This window comes from Podarcis erhardii (genome assembly GCF_964252035.2).
Source record: "Podarcis erhardii genome assembly, chromosome: 4".
In the NCBI taxonomy this organism is placed as follows: domain Eukaryota; kingdom Metazoa; phylum Chordata; class Lepidosauria; order Squamata; family Lacertidae; genus Podarcis; species Podarcis erhardii.
In genome coordinates this window covers 72738533-72759062 of record NC_138508.1, presented here as the reverse complement: position 1 = coordinate 72759062, position 20530 = coordinate 72738533, and the positions used below count along the sequence as shown (strand labels likewise).

The 20530-nt window shown below is 41.7% G+C and overlaps 1 long non-coding RNA gene across 3 annotated transcripts in view; it reads right to left on the bottom strand.

The window, feature by feature from the left end:
• Positions 1-20530, bottom strand: part of LOC309340182 — a 53418-nt gene that overhangs the window by 9802 nt on the left and 23086 nt on the right. Inside the window, exon 4 of one of the 3 annotated variants that reach the window (XR_014155829.1) lies at positions 341-463. The exons of the other annotated variants lie outside the window; for them this stretch is intronic. This is a non-coding gene — a long non-coding RNA (uncharacterized lncRNA). The remainder of the gene's footprint in view (positions 1-340; positions 464-20530) is intronic. 3 annotated transcript variants of the gene reach the window in all.

Here is a 20530-nt window from a genome sequence, read left to right as displayed (position 1 = left end):
AATGGTAACATGATTAATTACTTCTGTTGGACCATCTGGCCCCATTGGCTCTCTCTCTGATGTAAATTATCTATGAAATTGTTTTAGAAAAAAATGTTAATATTCTGCATCTGACAATAGCAGAATATCCTTCTGATGAATAGCAGAATGTACCATATAGCTATTTTAAGTGAGACTCCATGGTTCCATGTGAATAAAACCACTTTTCCCCAACTGTTTTCCCACGTAATTTCTGTAATTCAGTTAGATACAATCTTATCATTTCCTCAAAGTGTCTAAACAATGCCTGCATCATGCAGACTCCAGCATTTTAACACATATTGCATATATATTGCATTACCTAAAACCCATTGTTGAGCATTTTGGCAATACTACTCCAGTGTGTTTTCTGGGCTTGATATTACTGCATCTGGTTAGTGTCTAAGCCAAGCAATCTTCATACCCTTGAGACCAGTTGTTATTACTGCAATAGTAAAGCAGAGTATGATTTCCTATGTCAGGAAAAAAATCTTAATACCTTTTGTTACCATATGTGTTTAATCGTGAGTAGAACAAAGTGCGTTTGTGGAATCATGGCTGTACTTTGAAGACTCAGAGGTAATGTAAAAATTTTTTCAAGACCATCTGTGTTCCTTGTGTAAGCTCCAGTTTGCTGTTGAATCCGTTTCTCTTCACCAATACTCTTCCATGAAATAGATTGACAACACAATTTAAAATACTAAATACTAAAATACACAATGCTAAAATACTTGGAGTTAAAAATGTAGAGTTTCACCAATTTCAGTGGGACTGAATGGTAATTCACATGGGATCAGATCCCAAATTTCTGAAAGACAGTTTATGACATAGCCTAGCAAACTTGCCACAGTGGCACAGCAGTTGAGTTACAGTGCTTTCAGTTTGTACCATGGGTCTGTAAGATAAATATCTCACTCATCCATAACAAGGGCTGGCAGGGAACAATATCATTAACTGCCAACAACAGCGAGCCCAGCAATAACTATATTGGGGAAAGGGAGGAGCAATCGCGAACCCAACTGAGAATCAGAATTTCATGTGAGAGGATTGTGTCCTCAGTTCATTCTGTCTGCTGCACTTATCCATCCTCATCTGGTAATGTCAGAAAGATGAAATTACATGCCCCAAATCTCTCCCCCCCCCCATATTTTCCCAGCTCTTAGAATGCTCAGGAGACAATCCACAAATAAATGGCTTACAAGAAATTGGTTAGGAGGGGGAAAGGAAAAGAAGCAAATTCCAAACTGATGGAAGGAGCCTGGCTGACTCACTTTTCCTTCTGATGCAGTCAGGTGGAATGGCTGTGGGTGGGCAACAGTCAAATGACATATTGTTTATTAGATGAATTTATATCACCACCCCATAATATAATTTCTCTGGGCATCTCACAAAACAAAAAGAATTAAAACATAATATAAAGCAATAAAATGATTAAGAACCAAAAACACAGGTGATATATTAATCTTGCAAAATATGACAATGTTAATGAGAGTACATGAGGCTACAATCCAAGCCCCCTTTGCACCAAAGTGGCCCTGTGCCAAGCCCCAACAGCCTCCACTGGCCTCTGCTTGCAGGAAGCTTCAAAACAGGAAGAACTGGGGTAGGGAGAAATTAAGCTGACTATGGGAGCCATCGGTATCTTAGCTGCCTCCACTGCTGTCACTTGATGGCGTCAGGTATGAGCTAGGTGCAATTGCTGCACGAGCTCCATGCTGGCACAGCAGTTTGCTTCCATCCACTTCCCACCCTGGCCAGGATGGGCAATGGGTTGGCAGGTGCAGCAGTGGTTCAACCTTGCCCTGCCACCATTCGGCTGTCTTTGGATTGTCTCATTAATATACTGTGTTTTTCGCTCCATAAGGCGCACCTGACCATAAGGTTGCACCTACTTTTTTTTGGGGGGGGGGATTCAAGAAAAAAAGAATGCAGCTCTTGGGGGCTTTTGAGGGAGGTGGGGGAAGTGAGAGAGCCTCACTCTGTCCCTTCCCCCACCTCCCACAAAAGCCAGGGATAGCCGCACGAAGCCTCCCCAGGGCAGCGGGATGAAGGCTCCCTGCTGCCCTGCGGAGGCTTCACGGGCTACCCCAGAGCTGCTCGACCCAAAGAGCAGGTCGGGGAGCAGTGAAAATTCTGCACACAGCCTTCCTGCTGCTCCCCGGAGCTGGCAGTGGGGGAAGCATGGTTTTCCCCCACCACCAGACCCAAAGAGCAGGTCAGGGAGCAGTGGAAAGGCTGAGCGCAGCCTTTCCGCTGCTCCCCACACTTGCCGGGGCTGGCGAGGGAAGCCCGGGTCCCACCCCCCAGCCCCAGGGACCACACATTCGTTCCATAAGACGCACAGACATTTCTCCTTAGACATTTCCCCTTAAAGGAAAAAAGTGTGTTTTATGGAGCGAAAAATACGGTATTACTTATAAGACTAATCATGATTGTTATGGTAATCTGCATGGTATAGTAGTCCAGATGTCACAGGCTGGCAAAAAGACAGATGATGATGATGATGATGATGATGATGATACTTTAGTTATACCCCACACATCTGGCTGCATTTCCCCAGCCACTCTGGGCAGCTTCCAGCAAAATATTATACAATAATTCATCAAATATTAAAAACTTCCCCCCAAAAGGCAGCCTTCAGATCACTTCCAAATGTGTAATTTGACCTTGAAAGTAACAAATGTACCCTGCAAATTAGTCACTGGGGGAGTGGGGGGGGGAATACAAGTAAAAGCTTGAAGATTTCATAGCCTCTTCTTTCTTCTGCTTCTGCTTGTCAGCCCTGAGATTGCTTGGCGATTTAATTTAATACTAACTTGTAGCAGAAAACAAGCTGAGATCTTGAAAAGAAGTGCCAAGTACCTAATGTTTCCTTAAGCTGAAGGATTAGGCTTTCCCGATTTTCTAAAGATAACATGACACCTTTCAGAACACCACAGTGATTAAAATAACTTTATACACTTCACTGGGCATTTTCCCTGCTTCTTAACAATGGGAGCAATCTCAAAATCACTATACTGTAAAAAATAAAAACAAAAAACTTTGGAACCCCAAAAGTGTTATGTACACACATAAGAATGGTCAGAGCTCTACTACTATTATTTACATCACCATAGTTCAGTTTACTTTACAGATATGCAAGAGTTCATGAAGAGAGCCAGAAGAGGTGTGGCCTAGAGATAGGAAATATGGCTCCAATTCAAGGGTCATGGATAGAAAGCCCTAAGCTTTGTCTGTACTCCATTCTGTACTCTCTGGAGGAACAGCAGAACCCACAGAACAAGACCTGGAGGGGGAAGGAGAGGGATGATCATTCCATCTGGCAAGCAGAATGGGAACAATTGTATTATCACATACTGAATTCCACCCATATATGCCAATTTACTTGGCTGATCGCTGAAAGAATTGATGCTTTTGAATTATGGTGCTGGAGGAGACTCCTGAGAGTCCCATGGACTGCAAGAAGATCAAACGCATCCATTCTTAAGGAAATTAGCCCTGAGTGCTCACTGGAAGGACAGATCGTGAAGCTGAGGCTCCAATGCTTTGGCCACCTCATGAGAAGAGAAGACTCCCTGGAAAAGACCCTGATGTTGGGAAAGATTGAGGGCACAAGGAGAAGGGGATGATAGAGGACGAGATGGTTGGACAGTGTTCTCAAAGTTACAAACATGAGTCTGACCAAACTGCGGGAGGCAGTGGAAGACAGGAGTGCCTGGCGTGTTCTGGTCCATGGGGTCACAAAGAGTCGGACACGACTAAATGACTAAACAACAACAACATGCCGATTACTCAGCACTGAGTGAAATTGATTTTAAAGAATTAAAATGGCTAGCTCAGTAAGAGGGGAAGTCCAGCCACATTGATCTCAAAACGGTCAAATGAGACTGAGAGCTGTTTCTTGGATGGATGATAAATTCTTGGAAGAAGGGCTTAGTAAGGCTTACACAATAACCTAACGCAATAGGTGTCAACTATGGTGAAGACACAAATACCTCCAGTCACAGGTTCTCAAATAACACTGGGCAGCATTTGTCCATGGCTATTTAAAGTTTCTCAACAATGAATATATATATATATATATATATATATATATATATATATATAGCCTTCCATGAACAGTATTATTGTCATCAGCTGCTTGCTTGTCTTACCTCCCAGTCTGTTTTTTGATCCCCTTTAAATATACTGCTGGTAACTCCTGTCTGGGTTTGTCGGCTAATGTTTTTATAATCAAGTATCCTGAATAGATTGAATTCCAGACATCCTGTAAGTGTGGGGGAATCCAAAAACACTTCACCAAAATAGAGCTACTGTGAAGCCTCCAGTTTGATTTGTCGTTCACGTATAATAAAGAGATGGAGGTGCCAGGAGAACATATTTCTTCTTTCTTTTTATTTTGTTTGATAAAGAATTAAATAAGGCCGATGGAGTAATTCATCCCAGATGGAAGATTTTCCAGGTTTAAGTTAATTACTGAGTGTGGCAGTCCTAAATATGGGCACTTAAACACAGGCATGATGAGATTTTGTTATCTCATAATAATAATAATAATAATAATAATAATAATAATAATAATAATAATAATATTTATACTCCGCCCATCTGGCCACTCCAGCCACTCTGGGCGGCTCCCAATCAAGTGTTAAAAACAGTACAGCATTAAATATTAAAAAGTTCCCTAAACAGGGCTGCCTTCCGATATCTTTTAAAGATAGGATAGCTGCTTCTTTCTTTCACATATGAAGGGAGGGTGTTCCACGGGGGGGGGGGGGGCGCCACTACCGAGAAGGCCCTCTGTCTGGTTCCCTGTAACCTCACTTCTCACAGTGAGGGAACCGTCATTCAACCTCATGTTAATTTCCCATCCTAAATTGTCTTTTCTGCATCATGACACAATAATAGTGTGTTGGTGGCTGATATTTACTGTGCACTCGTAATTCCACTTTATTAGTTGTTGTGCAATGCTTCCCCAGTGCTCTTGCATAATTGAGATCTGGAAGGGTACTCTTGCACTATAGTATGACGAAAGTGGGACAAAAATAATAATAAACCAGGACATTTGTAGTATAAAAAGTTGGAGGATTTCAGCCTGGGTATCAAACATGCATGGACTGGAAGCCAATTAGTATGTTTGCCACCTTTGGCAGGAGCATGTAGAAGGACCCCAAGACATCATGATCATGAATAATCTTGAATGCACAATGAAAAATAGAGCTTGAACATGGGGCCTTTTGCAAGGCATAATGTTCTACCTCCTGAGCTAGGGTTCTTCCAAAACTTGTGTGCTAGCTCAGACCGATTTTGGTTAGGCTATAAACAAGTTATTTTCAGAAAAGGCAAGAAACTTTCTGTGATTGTAAAACATAAAATATGCTAGTTAACCATCTGGCTAGGTATCCCACTTCTCCTGCCTCAAATACTGGCAGATCATTCAGCATCTCTGCAACTGTTCACATTTACAAGGTATAATATTCACTGAGTCTCACATGCAAGAAACGGAGACACGATGAGTCTGGCCAAATTGTCAGTCCCTTGCATTGTAAGGCAAGAAGCACTGAATCTTTATGCTAATTGTCAGCTGCTTCATTCCTGAAACCAGACGCTGTAAATCTATCATCTAATTGACTGCTCTGATTAAAAGTTTTCTAGACAAAGCCAGTAGGTATTCATTTTGAGTCGGTTAGTCTCCTCTTTTAATCTTAACATCTGAGAAAGTAGCACATTTAAAAACAATGCTTATTACCATGCCTAAACTTCTTAGAAGTCAGGTTGACCAGTGTGAAAGTTCTTTTTCTTCTTACAGCATTAACCTTAGCATTGTAAACATGTTTCTTACATTATACTAAAAATATGCATTCGTATCATATGAACTGTTTTATAATTCTGAAGCAGCACAGAACTTTAGAGAGGTGTATCATTTAGGAAGGGCAAGGGTTAAATGGCTGGGGTGGAGATGCTGTACTAGCTTCTCGGCAGGTGAGCTGCTGTTTGCTGGCAATGGGAGAGGTTAGGAGGTGGGGAGGTCAGTGTGGTTATACTGGCAAAGCCATTCCTGTGTCCCACTTCAGAGAAAGGAGCACTCCTGCTTTCCATGTTTCAGACATGGAATTGGTTTTGGAAGCCACAGTCTTCTATAGTTGTTTTGAGATATGTTATTTATTATTTCAACAATTTATATACCAATTTTCCAAAAATACTGGACTAATATTCAATAAATAACATGAGACCCCATAAACACCTTCTTATATGCATATAATGTATTGGCATTATATCATTGCCTACATGCTCTTCTAATACAATGTGGTTTGGTCTGATGGGGGAAAACTGAGCCACTATCTATCCAAAGGAGTAATAACCAACCTGTCCAGTAAAAGTGTGGAGCCAGTTTGATCTTTCATAGATCCCCCTATAAAGATATGCATGAGATCCCAATATGGAAACAGCTAGGGCACCTCGCTGGTTTGAAGTGAGCATCTCTTAAAAGTGAGCTCTTAATTGTGAAGAGGTATAAAGTAGCATTGCCATATTTCAAAAACTGAAAATCTGGACACAAAACCTTTTCTGGCAGAGTTGTTTGTTGAGTTTCTTTTGCAAAATCTCAAAAGAACTATTTTTAAGGAAATTCCATACATCTGGAGAAAAGACATATGAGTCCATTCTTAAGAAGCCTGAACAAAATGACATATGATTCCATTCTGCTTCTTGCTGTTGTACCATGTTTTGTATCACCCTCCTCTGAGTTTGGATTTCGGATGTTCTAAATAATTTCAATAAAATAAATAAAATAAAAATTTAAAAAATTACCAAGATTTAGGGGGGCTGGCAGAAGCTTCCCTGAGTATTGCTTGTGCCACTTTGGGCTTAATAGGCTGCTTCCATACCCTGCTAATATCCACCCTCAACTCTATAAGAAATACAAATAACATTACAAAAAAACAAAGAAACTCTTCTTGAATGATCCTGATCCTCTGAGGCAATTCCATCCCATCCTTGGGTAAGTAGAAGCCTGAGTCATGAAACATGGCATTTATGCATATCAGTTTATATTAGGAATGCTGATGCTATCGGAGTTCTGACTTATCTCCTGCCTTTATTTGTTTTGGAGTGTCTTATGCAATTCTTTCCAGCTGAAACCACACAAGAAGGAGAACTGTTTCCACACCTTGTTTTCGCAAGCAAACTTAACAGGACCATTTCATTCTCCCCATACTCACCAAAAGTTTCTAATTCACAAAACTAAAAATGATAGAAATTTGAGAAGTGACATGGCGATATTTTCCTAGATTACCACTGTATGAACAGATTTTTATTATAATATAGAGCTCCCAAACGAACTAAAGTATACATAAAAGAAGCAAAATGGTGGCAGGTCATCTAAAATAACATAACAATATAACATAACATAACATAACATAACATAACATAACATAACATAACATAACATAACATAACATAACATAACATAACAACATAACATAGGGTTCAGATGAAGAGAATGATGTCAGGATCAAATTAATAAAAGTCGGATTTCTTTTATTTTCTCATGAACAGCTATTTCACTGAATATTCCCCTTTGCACTATAGACTCAGTGCATTTATTAAAGATAATCCCCTTGAACTGCAAACACAGGCATTGTGGCACCAAATGGGTAAAAGAGGGGCAGAAATATATCCTGTACATTTTATTAAATTACAAAACCAGGTGAAGAATGAGTAGTTTAATAATAATAATAATAATAATAATAATAATAATAATAATAATAATAAATTTTATTTATATCCCGCCCTCCCCAGCCGAAGCCGGGCTCAGGGCGGCTAACAACAATCAACAATCAAACAATCAGATATTCACATATTCTAAAAATATTTCATTATAAAAATCAATTAAAATCAAATTAATGGCAACTAATTAAGCAAGATTCTAAGCACGTTGCCAGAGGAGGGAGTCAGGCTGCGCCCTGACCAAAGGCCTGGTGGAACAACTCTGTCTTGTAGGCCCTGCGGAAGGATGTCAGGTCCCGCAGGGCCCTTGTCTCTTGTGACAGAGCGTTCCACCAGATTGGAGCCGCAGCCGAGAAGGCCCTGGCTCTAGTTGAGGCCAGCCTAACCTCTCTGAGGCCTGGGACCTTTAGGATGTTATTATTTGCAGACCGTAGGTTTCTCTGTGGGGCATACCAGGAGAGGCGGTCCCGTAGGTACGAGGGTCCTAGGCCGTATAGGGCTTTAAAGGTTAAAACCAGCACCTTAAACCTGATCCTGTACTCCACCGGGAGCCAGTGCAGCTGGTATAGTACCGGATGAATGTGATCTCGCAGCGAAGACCCCATAAGGAGTCTCGCCGCGGCATTCTGCACCCGCTGGAGTTTCTGGGTCAGTCTTAAGGGCAGCCCCACGTAGAGCGAGTTACAATAATCCAGTCTGGAGGTGACCGTCGCATGGATCACAGTGGCTAGGTCAGGGCGAGAGAGATAAGGGGCCAACTGCGTAGCTTGGCGGAGATGAAAAAATGCCGCCTTTGTTATAGCTGTAATCTGCGCCTCCATAGAGAGGGAGGTATCAAAGATTACACCCAAACTCTTAACGGACGGTGCTGGCACTAATTGCACCCCCGCAAGAGATGGGAGTTGCCCCCTCAATCCCATAATAATATATTTTTGCTATCACCGGCGGGGGACTGAATTCACTTCCAAATAGATCACAAGCAAATGGAGTTTTTATCCCTTTAACCTTTCCAAGTAAACATCTGTCTATCCTCCGTTATATAAAACCACCACATAATTTGGCATGGTATCCTCATAAGCTTCTTAACAAAGATCCAGGTCTGGGATAATAGGGCAATTATTTCTGCTAGGTCAGAAGTGTTTTTGAAGCTTGCTGTGTGTCTGCCTGCACTTGGGTAGATCTAACTACTGTTATCATGCTCTCACTTTCATTAATTAGAACAAAACCCCTTGCAATTATTTTAAACCGGTGAGATGCCCGTCATTTTGATGGGCTGTATATGTAAACCTCTGTGTGTTAAGTGAGTGAGAGGTAGGATGGGAACAGAGGGTCTTTGTACAGAAACATTGCACCCCATCATTGCTAGGGGAGGACAGGCCACATGTTTCAGGAATGGTAAGCAGATTCGTCACCATTATCATATTGTCACTAAGCAAGGCCCTTCCTTCTCCCATATTAGCAATTAAAAGTCATTCACTTATACTGGAGATAGGAAGGGATAGATAACTGGATATGTGATAAATCTGTCCTTACCATACCTGTCAACTGCCCTGGAAAACCTGGGACATCCTGTTTTTCAAGCTGCAGCATAGCAGCCATTTGGGGTGCTTTGCTTTCTCATGGCTTTGGGCCAAGATTTCACCCTGAAAAAGCATTTTTAGGGGGTCTGCAAACTTGTGCAACTCCCAAAATGTGTGTTTTGGGGCACTGTGCCTGAAGAAGTGCTTTTTCTGGGTCTGCGATTGCACAATTAAGTGACTCGCACAGAATTCCTGATCTAGAAGATGGTGTCCCAGATTTGGGCCTCATCCTGTTGGAAGTTATGTCCTACTTACTCCTGCTGGGGGGGAAACCATTTGCAGCATGTTGTGACCTCATACATAACCGTGTATGTATTTTCTCTGGGGTCAAATAATTAGCAACAATAGTTTGAGTTATTACTGTCCTGTACTGACTTTTGGATGAAGATTCCTCCATTAAATACAAGGAACCTTTGGGTGCAACCTACTGTCTCTTCATATTAGAGTAGCTAGATGTGAAATAGCTTTTGATAGTTTCAGTATTCACATCCACTGGAAATAAGAATTTGTTGGGTTACATCCAACTAAGGTTTACTCAGAAGCCATTGAAATTAATAGGTTGAAGTTCATCATGTCCATTAATTTCAATGGGTCTACTCTAAGTAAGACCAGAATTAGCAGACCCATTCAGACTGTCAACTGAAACAACCTAAATCGATTCTGATCACACTGTAGATGTGATCCACTGGTTGATGATGGCCAAGATCTGTAACATTTGCAATATTCATAACAAAATAAACAGAAGAACAGAAGCCTGGACAGTTACAGGATTTCAGCAGAACATTACAGGACATGCACTGATCACAAACCAAGCATGTCAGCCACAAAACCTTTGCAGGGACAAACAGTGTTAAAAATAGGAATTTGCATACCAATTTGCAAAAAGAGGATTTTTGCATATTCCCTGATACCATCATGAGCCCAAATCTTCATTAATGCACAATAAAAAGGACATGGGGGGGGGGCATTAGTACTCCAGAACCATGGGCTCTGATATTGTAATAGAAGACCACAAAGCAAATGTAAAGGGGCAATCTGTCTTAATGGCTATTTACATCGTCTTCTAAGTGAAACATTTCAATATGCTGACATGGTTGCAAATCTGAGAAGTGACAGGGTGTTAGTCAGATAGGGTATAATTTTAGTAAATGGTAATAATAACAGGCATCAAACTAGTGTCTGGGTGGGGAAAGGATAATTATGTGATATATACCATACAGTGCGCTTTCCTAATTGCTACTTTGGGGTCTAAGAGGCCAGCAAAGGTTCTTGTCATTTGCAGAGCTAAACAACTCTGAACTATAATCATACTTAGCACTCTAGACTTGACGCTCTCAATATCAAAGTGTCTCGCGAGCTGCGGCTTCCGACATAAAGTGAGCTTAATGAGAGGAAGTACGGGATATTTATTTACATAACCGTTCACCCAAATGCCATAACAAAAGTCAGACCTTGGAAAAGAAGCTCCGGCGGTTCTTGGACTGTTGTCCTGCCATTTCCTCCTGTCTTTATGATTCTTCATCAAAGGAAACAATGAGGGTGTTCCTGTGGTTATAATCACTGGCCCTCCGCTGAGAGATGGTTGGAGGGTAACGTCAGCGGACTTTGAAGGCAGTCACGAGGAATGTGAAAAATCAGCAGCTATTTGTGTTTGTCACGCTGGGGATTATTTGGAGAAGAATTCTCACCTCTGCTTTTCCTGGGACTTCATGCTCAGAGAAGGTGCAGTCCATTGTTTTCAAATCAAGAATAGACATGGTCACACATGCATTATATTGGCTGGAGGGTTTGATTATATCTTTTGGCATTACAACTTCAGATGGGAATGTCTCATGATACATAAATGTCAGTGGCATCAGTGGGCCCCTCCAGATGTCCTTTTTATTGTAATCCATGGTGATTTGGACTCATAATCAATCCCATTTTCCATAGCTGCAAGGTTTTGGGGTGGACATACTGCTTCCTTTCTAATCAATGCATGTCCTGTATCTTCCTGCTGAAATCCTATTTTCATACCACAAATATTCCACAGAATGGTGTGTGTGTGCGTGTGTTGTCCCACTTTTCCTACACTATAGCACAAGACTGCCACTCTAGAGGACAATAATATGATGACACTGGGAATGCATTGCATAACAATTAATAAAGACAAATGATGAATGGATAGTTGAATAGAAATCCATCTTCATGAGTCCTATGAAGATGTCATGGAGTGGATGCACAGGTCCAGAAGAAGAATGGGAGGTGCTTGGGTAGTTGGAACTAGGACAACCCTGGGGAAGGTCCTTATGGGATGGGATAGGTCTAATCAGGACTCCAAGAGGTGTCTAAGCTTGGGGAGGGGGCTGGTAATTTAGGGACTGGATCCAGGGAGGGACCAAGTAGGCTGGCAGATGAATGTTCTGCCCTCTAGCACCAGACATTTCCTGTTGTGGAATCTCCCGCAGAACCCCCTTCTGTCAGGGAGAAGCCTCCTCCTTCTGGAGAGGCAACTGGGAGTAAATCAGATGCTAGGCCTGTGCTGACACTGCCTCTGTCTCCAAGGCCATGAAGAAACTAGCACTGGAGTGAACAAACCTTGCTTATCCAACCCACTCAAAGGAGTGCCTGCTTGTTTGCCCAGTCTTAAGAGCTATGCCTGCCATGCTCTTCAAAAAGAAGGTGCAAGAGGAGGGTGTTGCTTGTTGGATTATTAGCCTTTGCTTGTGCTTAAATATGTGTCCATACCTTTCATGTACCTGGTGAACCTTGCCTATGCCTTGTCTATGTACCAATCCAAATTATGCATTAAAGCCTTTGGCAGAAACAGAGCTGGGAGTTTGAGTTCTTTGTCCAGCAGGCCCAAGGTAATGCACTATTATTGCATCAAAGACATGTTGCAAAATACACACACACATTCTGAGTAGACTTTTTGAAATCAATGGACAAAACTAACAAGTCCATTGGTTTCAAAAAGTCTACTCTGTGACATAGCTGGATACAACCCTTATTTTGAATGCTTTCATTGGAAAGTGATACTACAAGCGATGCACCAAACATTCTCTTATGCAAGGCTAAGCTCTTCCACCTCCTTGCCAAAAGATTCTGATCTTTAATAAATTCATTTGTCAGCAGAAATAAACTGTAATGTGGGTTTCCATTCATTCCAGTGCAATTTGTAGTAATCAGCTTTATATTCATTTCTGGCACTAAACACACACAGCCCACATTAAATTTATTATCTCCATGAGGAATAGTGTAAAATACGCATTGCCCCTTCAGCTTCAAAGCAGTGCATGCTTTTTTATTGGAGAAAACCTCTCTCATTAAATGCAAACAGGCAGTGGTCATGCACTTAAATCTAGGCAGTGATAGCCGTTGGAGGTGCACTCTGGTCAAATCCACACCACATATTTAAAGTAGTACCATACCACTTTAAACAGTCATGACCCCCCCCCCACAGAATCCTGAGAAGTGTCGTTTGTTAAGGGTGCTGGGAATAGAAGAGCCAAACCCCTCCCCACAAAGCTATGATTTCCAGAGTTCACTGAGAAGAAGGATTGTTAAACCGCACTGAGAATTGTAACTCTAAGTGGAATGGGGCTTGAAGTGGTGTAACAGCATCTTAAATTCATGGTACAGGTGTGGCCTTAGACTTTGAAGAATGGCTTCTGCTTGGCTGAGAGGCAGAAGAACTGTCTACACTGCCACAATATTATATCAGATAACCGAGACACATATTACATTTAACAAGATTGATTCTAGCACTCACAGCCAAAAAATTATGTATGATATTTTTTAGTTCAAAATCTGGTGTGTGGGTGGGGGAGAGAAGGTGGACAAAATTTCATGGTAAAGTGGGAGCTGGAGTTGCAAAATTGGAGCTTCATCCCTGTCAGGACAATGCTAGGTCATCATTTATCATTTAGTCCTGGGGCTATGGGGAAAAGTATATGACCTCCTTATTGAGAATGCCTGCCGGAAGGAGAAAACGAGGTGCAAAGAGCCAGAAGACCATTATTGAGACTCATTTTAATGTTGTATTTTGTTTTTGTTTTTAAGTTGTAATCATTCATCTTGTTTTTATTATTGCTTGTAAGCCGCTCTGAGCCTGGCCTTGGCTGGGGAGGGCAGGGTATAAATAAAAAATTATTATTATTATTATTATTATTATTATTATTATTATTATTATTTGCTAACTATTAGCTGGTGGCACCAGGAGGAGCTTCAAGAACCACCAGCGGTGAGTCCTTCTCCTCCCAAAGGAATTTTGTCATCTCCTGAAAAATCAGCTAAAACGGCATCTTCATTTTTGCCACATGGATGGGGTGGCGACTCTCTCTCTCTCTCTCTCTCTCTCTCTCTCTCTCTCTCTCTCTCTGTTTAGTACTAAAATCACAGTGTGTGCATTTGTGCTTACACATGCGTATATGAATTTAATCAGCTTGCATTGACTTCTAAACGACCAGCTCCTTAAATGAATTTAGGACTGCAGCCTTCATTTTGATGTCCTTGTGTTCCTACAGAGTCACTGAAGCACAGCTCAGGATTTGTACTTTATTACGATCAAGTCAATGTTATGACCATGTAACAACAAGAGTATAATAGGGGGCAGACCAGAGATAAGAATGCAGCTAATCTAAAGGCTGTTCCACAAAAGCTCATATGACTTGAAAGAACCATAAGCCTACTCATAGTGATGTCTAAAGCATGTTGCAATGTTGCATATTGCACCTGTTCTAATAGCATTCACTGTAAGACTTAGCCCTGGATTGTTGCTTATCTCCACCCTCCTGTGGGATTTCAGAGAAGGCAGAGGAACCACTGCGTTCTTGCTCTTGTCCCAACAGTTCACTCTATGGAAAAGAATACTTTGGTGGCTAATTAGGGCAGCATCCAGTCTGTTTCATGCAGCAACACAAAACAGACGAAACATTGGAAAATCTCGCCTAAAAATATTGAGGTTCAAAGCAAAAATGTATCATGAGTCCTTGCCTACAATTACAATGATTAAATTAACAAGAACACATGGAAGGAAAAACAGAATGTGATCCAAAAAGATGGATTAAATAACCATGTGTCCTTCACAGCAATTTGTTTTGGGGATTTTCCCGCAATTCTCATCCAGTTTTCTCCCCAGATTTTGTTTTTTTATTATTACTATTATAAATATATACAAGCCATATAAAACTTATGGACATTAATAATAAGTGATCCATCTAATAGTCTATGAATAGACTAAGATTACTAATTCTACTACACAGTTCACATAATGAAATATTTTGCATGGCATTTTTTATACATTCATGTCTATGTTAAATTTCAGGCCACGCCCATTGGCCCTTGCCCATGGGTGTGGCATGGGTGGGTGTGCCATGCATGCTCTTCCAGCACATCCATCACCTAGCAACAGAAGAGGGGAGAAAAATGTATCCATGTTGTTAGGCAGTCCATGAGGATGGGTAAGGGGAGGACATGTGTACGTTGAGAACATTGTGGTGAACCCTCTTAATTATGACTCATTTCACTCTGTTTTTTATCAACGACGAGGATGAAAAGAGAAAAACTGTTTGCAAATGTGTTAGTGACATTTGGTAAGATGCTGTTACAGCATCCCATTGCCCTCTCTGCACTTTCCCACGAATGTGGACTCACATAGACATGCCGCTGTCCATAAAGAGGGGAAAGTATTATTCATGGCAGAAGCACATCTGGGGTGAAAAGGCAATGATGGCTGGTAGTTATTTCCAAGCTTCATCCTATAACATAAACCTGGCTCAGATTGTAAGCCAGAAAACATGATCTGTCAGAGGAACGAGGTTGATTTTGGACTCTCCCATTTCCTCCACATATTGTTCTTTCAAACAGAATGAAACAATTAACAAATCTGTGGATCATCTGACTGACCTACTTGCCTAGGCAGCTTAAAACGTGAGTTGGCAGTTCCTGGAATACAGCAGCAACAGCCACAGTCCTCTGTTCCATTGGCTGCATCACAGAGCTCCTTTTCATCATGAAGTTTCTGCCACTGTCTTTAATGAGTTGCTGATTTGCATGTTGCACTGCTCATATGAATAGACCACATGTGTGTGCCGAAAAAGATAAAAAGAAAAGCACAACGTATTACAAATTGGAGCTTAGATATTGCTTGCCACTGCGGGTGAACCTGGATGGCAGATTCAATATAACAGCTGCATGGAATTTGTATGAAAGCACTTAAAAGTGTAGGATTTCAACATGGTTCATGTCACTTTGAAAGGCTTTTAGCCTGTGTAATGGTCCACAAGCAAACAGTGTCTGCACTCCAGCATGACGTGAGTTGACAGAGATTGTTGTCCCAACATTGCGTGCCTATGTGTCAGTCACTGGACCACAACTAAGAACTTTTATATATATATAAAAAAAATCAGCCACATTGGGGCCTTCACACAGCTAAGTATTTTTGAGGAAGCGTCGACCACTGATATTAATTTTTTGTAATCTTTACTCTTAGATCTTATTATGATATATGTGCCAATTGTTCATTTTTTTTTGGTACTTCTTAATCTATTGTTTATGGCCACTTTTGTAATTATGTAAATCTTCTCCTGTCGTAAGCCACCTTGAGCATGGTTTTAACTATCAAAATAATGGTGATGATATAGCCCCTGTCACTTGTAGGTCCTTTTGCATTTTCTTCATTGGAATAAATCTGGCCAATCACATAGGTTTATAGTTGAAGCAGTTCACAGCAGACTTGCGCTTCAATGTTTCTTACACAAGAGGAGGCTACCGATTACAACCCCTCCTTCCACATCAAAGCAGGATCTAGCATACTCCAGCACCACAAGGGCTTGCTGTTGGACAAGGTGTCTGTGAACTATAAGAGCTGGATGTCCAGTTGATGATTATCTATTTATTTTCAGTTGGGTATACTCAAAGTAACTGTGCATGGAGGAAAATAATCCTTTAAATAAAACACCTTATTTGCATCACTAGTCAAATCTTTCTCCTCAGATGTTTCTTTTTCCTGGTATAAAATGTAAAGAGCATCAAGATGTCCATCTGTCATAGAAACTTCAGCTGAGATCCTTGCATTGCAGGGGGTTCGGCTAGTTGACCCTTGGAGTCCCTTCCAACTCTACAATTCTGTGGTTCTGTCTAAACCAAAAAGGTCGTTAACAGAGATCGTTTTCCCTTGAAAGGATTCTTATAAATTTAAGGAGTCTTCTTCTTCTTCTTCTTCTTTTTCTTCTTCTTCTTCTTCTGTTTATACCCCACCCATCTGGGCGGCTTCCAGCAAAATATAAAAAATAATAAAATGTCAGACATTAAAAACTTCCAGGGTTGCCTTCAGATGTTTTCTAAAAGTTGTGTAATTCTTTATCTCCCTGATATCTGATGGGAAGGTGTTCCAAAGGGAGGACGCCACTGCCGAGAAGACCTTCTGCTGGATCCCTGTAACTTTACTTCTCAAAGTGAGGCAACTGCCAGAAGACCCTTAGAAGTGGACCTCAATCTCTGGGCTGAATGATGGAGGTGGAGACGCTCCTTCAGGTATACTGGGCCGAGGCCATTTAGGGCTTTAAAGGTCAGTACCAACACTTTGAATTTAACTTGGAAACATGCTGGGAGCCAATGAAGATTCTTTAGGACTGCTGTTATATGGTCTTGGTGGCCACTCCTAGTGGCTAGTCTAGCTGCTGCATCTTGGATTAGTTGTAGTTTCCGAGTCACCTTCAAAGGTAGCCCCACGTAGAGTGCATTGCAGTAATCCAAGTAGGAGATAACCAGAGCATGTACCACTCTGGTGAGGCAGTCTGCGGGCAGGTAGGGTCTCAGCCTGTGTACCAAATGGAGTTGGTAGACAGCTGCCCTGGACACATAATTGACCTGAACCTCCATGGACAGCTGTGAGTCCAAAATGACTCCCAGGCTGCGCACCTGCTCCTTCAGGGGCACAGTTTCCCCATTCAGGACCAGGGAGTCCCCCACACCCATCTGCCCTCTGTCCCCCAAGAAAAGTATTTAGTCTTGTCAGGGTTCAACCTGAATAATAAATCAATAAACCAATAAATTAATAAAACAAGCAACTGTTGTTCATGTTTTGTCTTTGAGATGTCTCAGAGCTCCACTGCACAGTTCAAACATAAAAACAATTCTATGTCAGTACAAGCACACAAGCCACAATTGTTAGTTCACTTGTACTGAAGTGGGTCCTCATACCATGAAGCTTGATTCCACGTTGTCAATTCCAGCACATGGGGTGGGGGATAATCTCCTTTTGGGTAGATTCCATGAAACCCATGCAAAGCATGCTTGAGTGTATGATCTTTAAAATGTGTAAAGATGTCAGACTATCACACAGAGAGCATAAGTGTGCACTGAGTAGATTGATGAGAACCCAAATGACAGCTTTAAAAGTCATTCCCCAACTATTTCTGTAGCCTTTGAAAGAGGGTGGTTTTCTTTTGAAATCTTCACTTGTGTACTCACATTCAGTTGAGAGAGAGAAATTTCCCACACAGTTATATCCTTCTCTTTCAAGCTCAGACTCTTTATTCTATAGAAATCAATGCAAATTAAAACCAGCTGATTACATGTATAGGGAAATGTAAATGTGGCACAGAGAAATATATAAAGGAACAATATTCAAAACAAAAAAGAGGCTCATTTCATCTCATTGGAAATCTACTCACACAGAATGATCTGCCTATCTCTGGGGATGCAGGCTATGAATAAAGCTATTTTCTGACCCACTGCATGCCTCAATATAGCTGCCACATTTCTGGGGTCAATGCGCATGGAACTGGCAGCACATTTTAAAGCCGTGGAGGCAAGCAAGTTTCTGCCAACATACACTCCCTCTAACTGTGGGCAGACTAAGCCAATAATTGCCTCCTCCAAGTGGTTGTGCCCCCAGGAATGCTTGGGATCTACAGAGGGATCTTGAATCAAGCTGAATCTATGGTCAGCTCAAGATCCATAATCAGTCATCACCATAACAATCATATCACATACCCGCCAACATTTCTCCATTGTAAATAGGAACATCCCAAGGGAAAGCAGGACAAATAAGAAACTGGGATGGCTTCTGTAAATCCAGGAATGTTCCTGGAAAATAGGGACACTTGGAGGGGCTGATATCACATATTTTAAGATAATGTTTATAGAGACACCATGAATGGGAGTCCTCTGCACTTGTGTTTGGGACATAAGAAAGCTAGTTCTATGACACATAGACTGAATAGCTTGTTAAGGAACTGACAGGCTGCTGATCGTGGTAGCTCTGAGGGGTTTCCAAACAATTCTCAGCACTCTTAACAAACTACAGTTCCCAGGATTCTTTGGGGAAAGCCTTGACTGTTAACATGGTACAAGAGTGCTCTAAATGTATGGTGTAGATAAGGCCACGGTTTTATGGTATCTGGTAACAGGCATAACTGTAGTTTCTCCCTGGAGAAGGAGAAAGCTAAGCTTGTTTGTCAAACAATGGCAGGGGTCAGGGAGAGAACAGAGGCCAGTAGGTGCCCTCTGGGCCATAATGTAGAGTTTTGTTTTTGACTTGCTAGCTCTTATTACTGCCTAGTTTATTTAAAAACAACAACGAGAAGCATCTAGTTTTCACTGAGGAAGCGCAATAAATCAGATTTCCGTCTTTAATATAGTGAAATTGGTTAGCCTGCTTTCATGGGCGTGTATGTGATTATGAGTTTATGCTCTGTTGGTTTTATGTGACTGGTTTTATTGTGTATTGAATTTTTATTTTTTATATTGTCCACCACTCTGGGATTATTTTTAATGAAAACAAACAAACAGAATCTGGCTGACTTCAGTCTGACAGTTTAGCAATACCACATGACATATGCCTAGTTTCACTAAAAAGGAAGGGAACCTTGGAAGGTACTCTGAATACCTTGGGGTTCCTCAGTTTCTCCTCTCTGCTTGCTGCCTGCCCTCAGAAACCCTTTCATGGTCAATATGCAAAGCACAATTGCCCTTTGCCATCAGTGTTCCAATGGTGGAGAGGAAAACAAACAAACCCACCAAACTCTGAACCCCGGAACTAGACTACTCCTTTTCCCTCCTGCTGTCCTCTCACAAACACCTTCTGACCTGGTTGGGGCATGGTGGCCAGAGTTCAGGGTTTGGTGGTCCTGCTGCCATAGACTTTCCCTCACTGTTAACTTCTAGAAACACTGAGAAGGAAGTGAACCCCCCTAAATGACATCATTACTGACTGACACAGATAGGATCCTCTACAGGATGTCTTGGCACCAACTCTTCAAGCTCCTCCCATTATTTCTCAGGATCTGACCATCCACTCTAGGATACCTCCCCAGGGCGCATGGCAGTAACTTATGCAGAATAAGATAGCAAAAGGTGGAAGCTTTATATGATCTGAAGAGAAACCACATCAGAGCTTCCGAAAGAATTTTTTAATTTATTTATGTATGCTTTTTGAATTATGGTGCTGGAGGAGACTCTTGAGAGTCCCATGGACTGCAAGAAGATTAAACCTATCCATTCTTAAGGAAATCAATCCTGAGTGCTCACTGGAAGGACAGATCCTGAAGCTGAGGCTCCAATACTTTGGCCACCTCATGAGAAAAGAAGAGAAGACTCCTGGAAGACCCTGATGTTGGGAAAGATTGAGGGCACATGAAGAAGAGGATGACAGAGGCGAGAGGGTTGGACAGTGTTCTTGAAGCTACCAACATGAATTTCACCTAACTGTGGGAGGCAGTGGAAGACAGGAGTGCCTGGTATGCTCTGGTCCATGAAGTCACAAAGAGTCGGACACGACTAAACGACTAAACAACAACAACAAAAATGTATGCTAAGGGGGCAGGAATAATTGTTTATGTGCAAAAATGGAAAGAAGAATTCCCAATGAAGAGGAGGAGTTTGGACTTTATATCCCGCTTTATCACTACCCGAAGGAGTCTCAAAGTGGCTAACAATCTCCTTTCCCTCCCTCGTCCACAACAAACACTCTGTGAGGTGAGTGGGGCTGAGAGACTTCAGAGAAGTGTGACTGGCCCAAGGTCACCCAGCAGCTGCATGTGGAGGAACAGAGACGCGAACCCGGTTCCCCAGATTGCGAGTCTACTGCTCTTAACCACTACACCACACTGGCTTATGAAGATTGGCTTATGAAGATGACAGAATATTATAATAATAAAAATAAGTGTGTGTGTGTGTGTGTGTGAGTACCCTGCCCATCTGGCTGGGTTTCCCCAGCCACT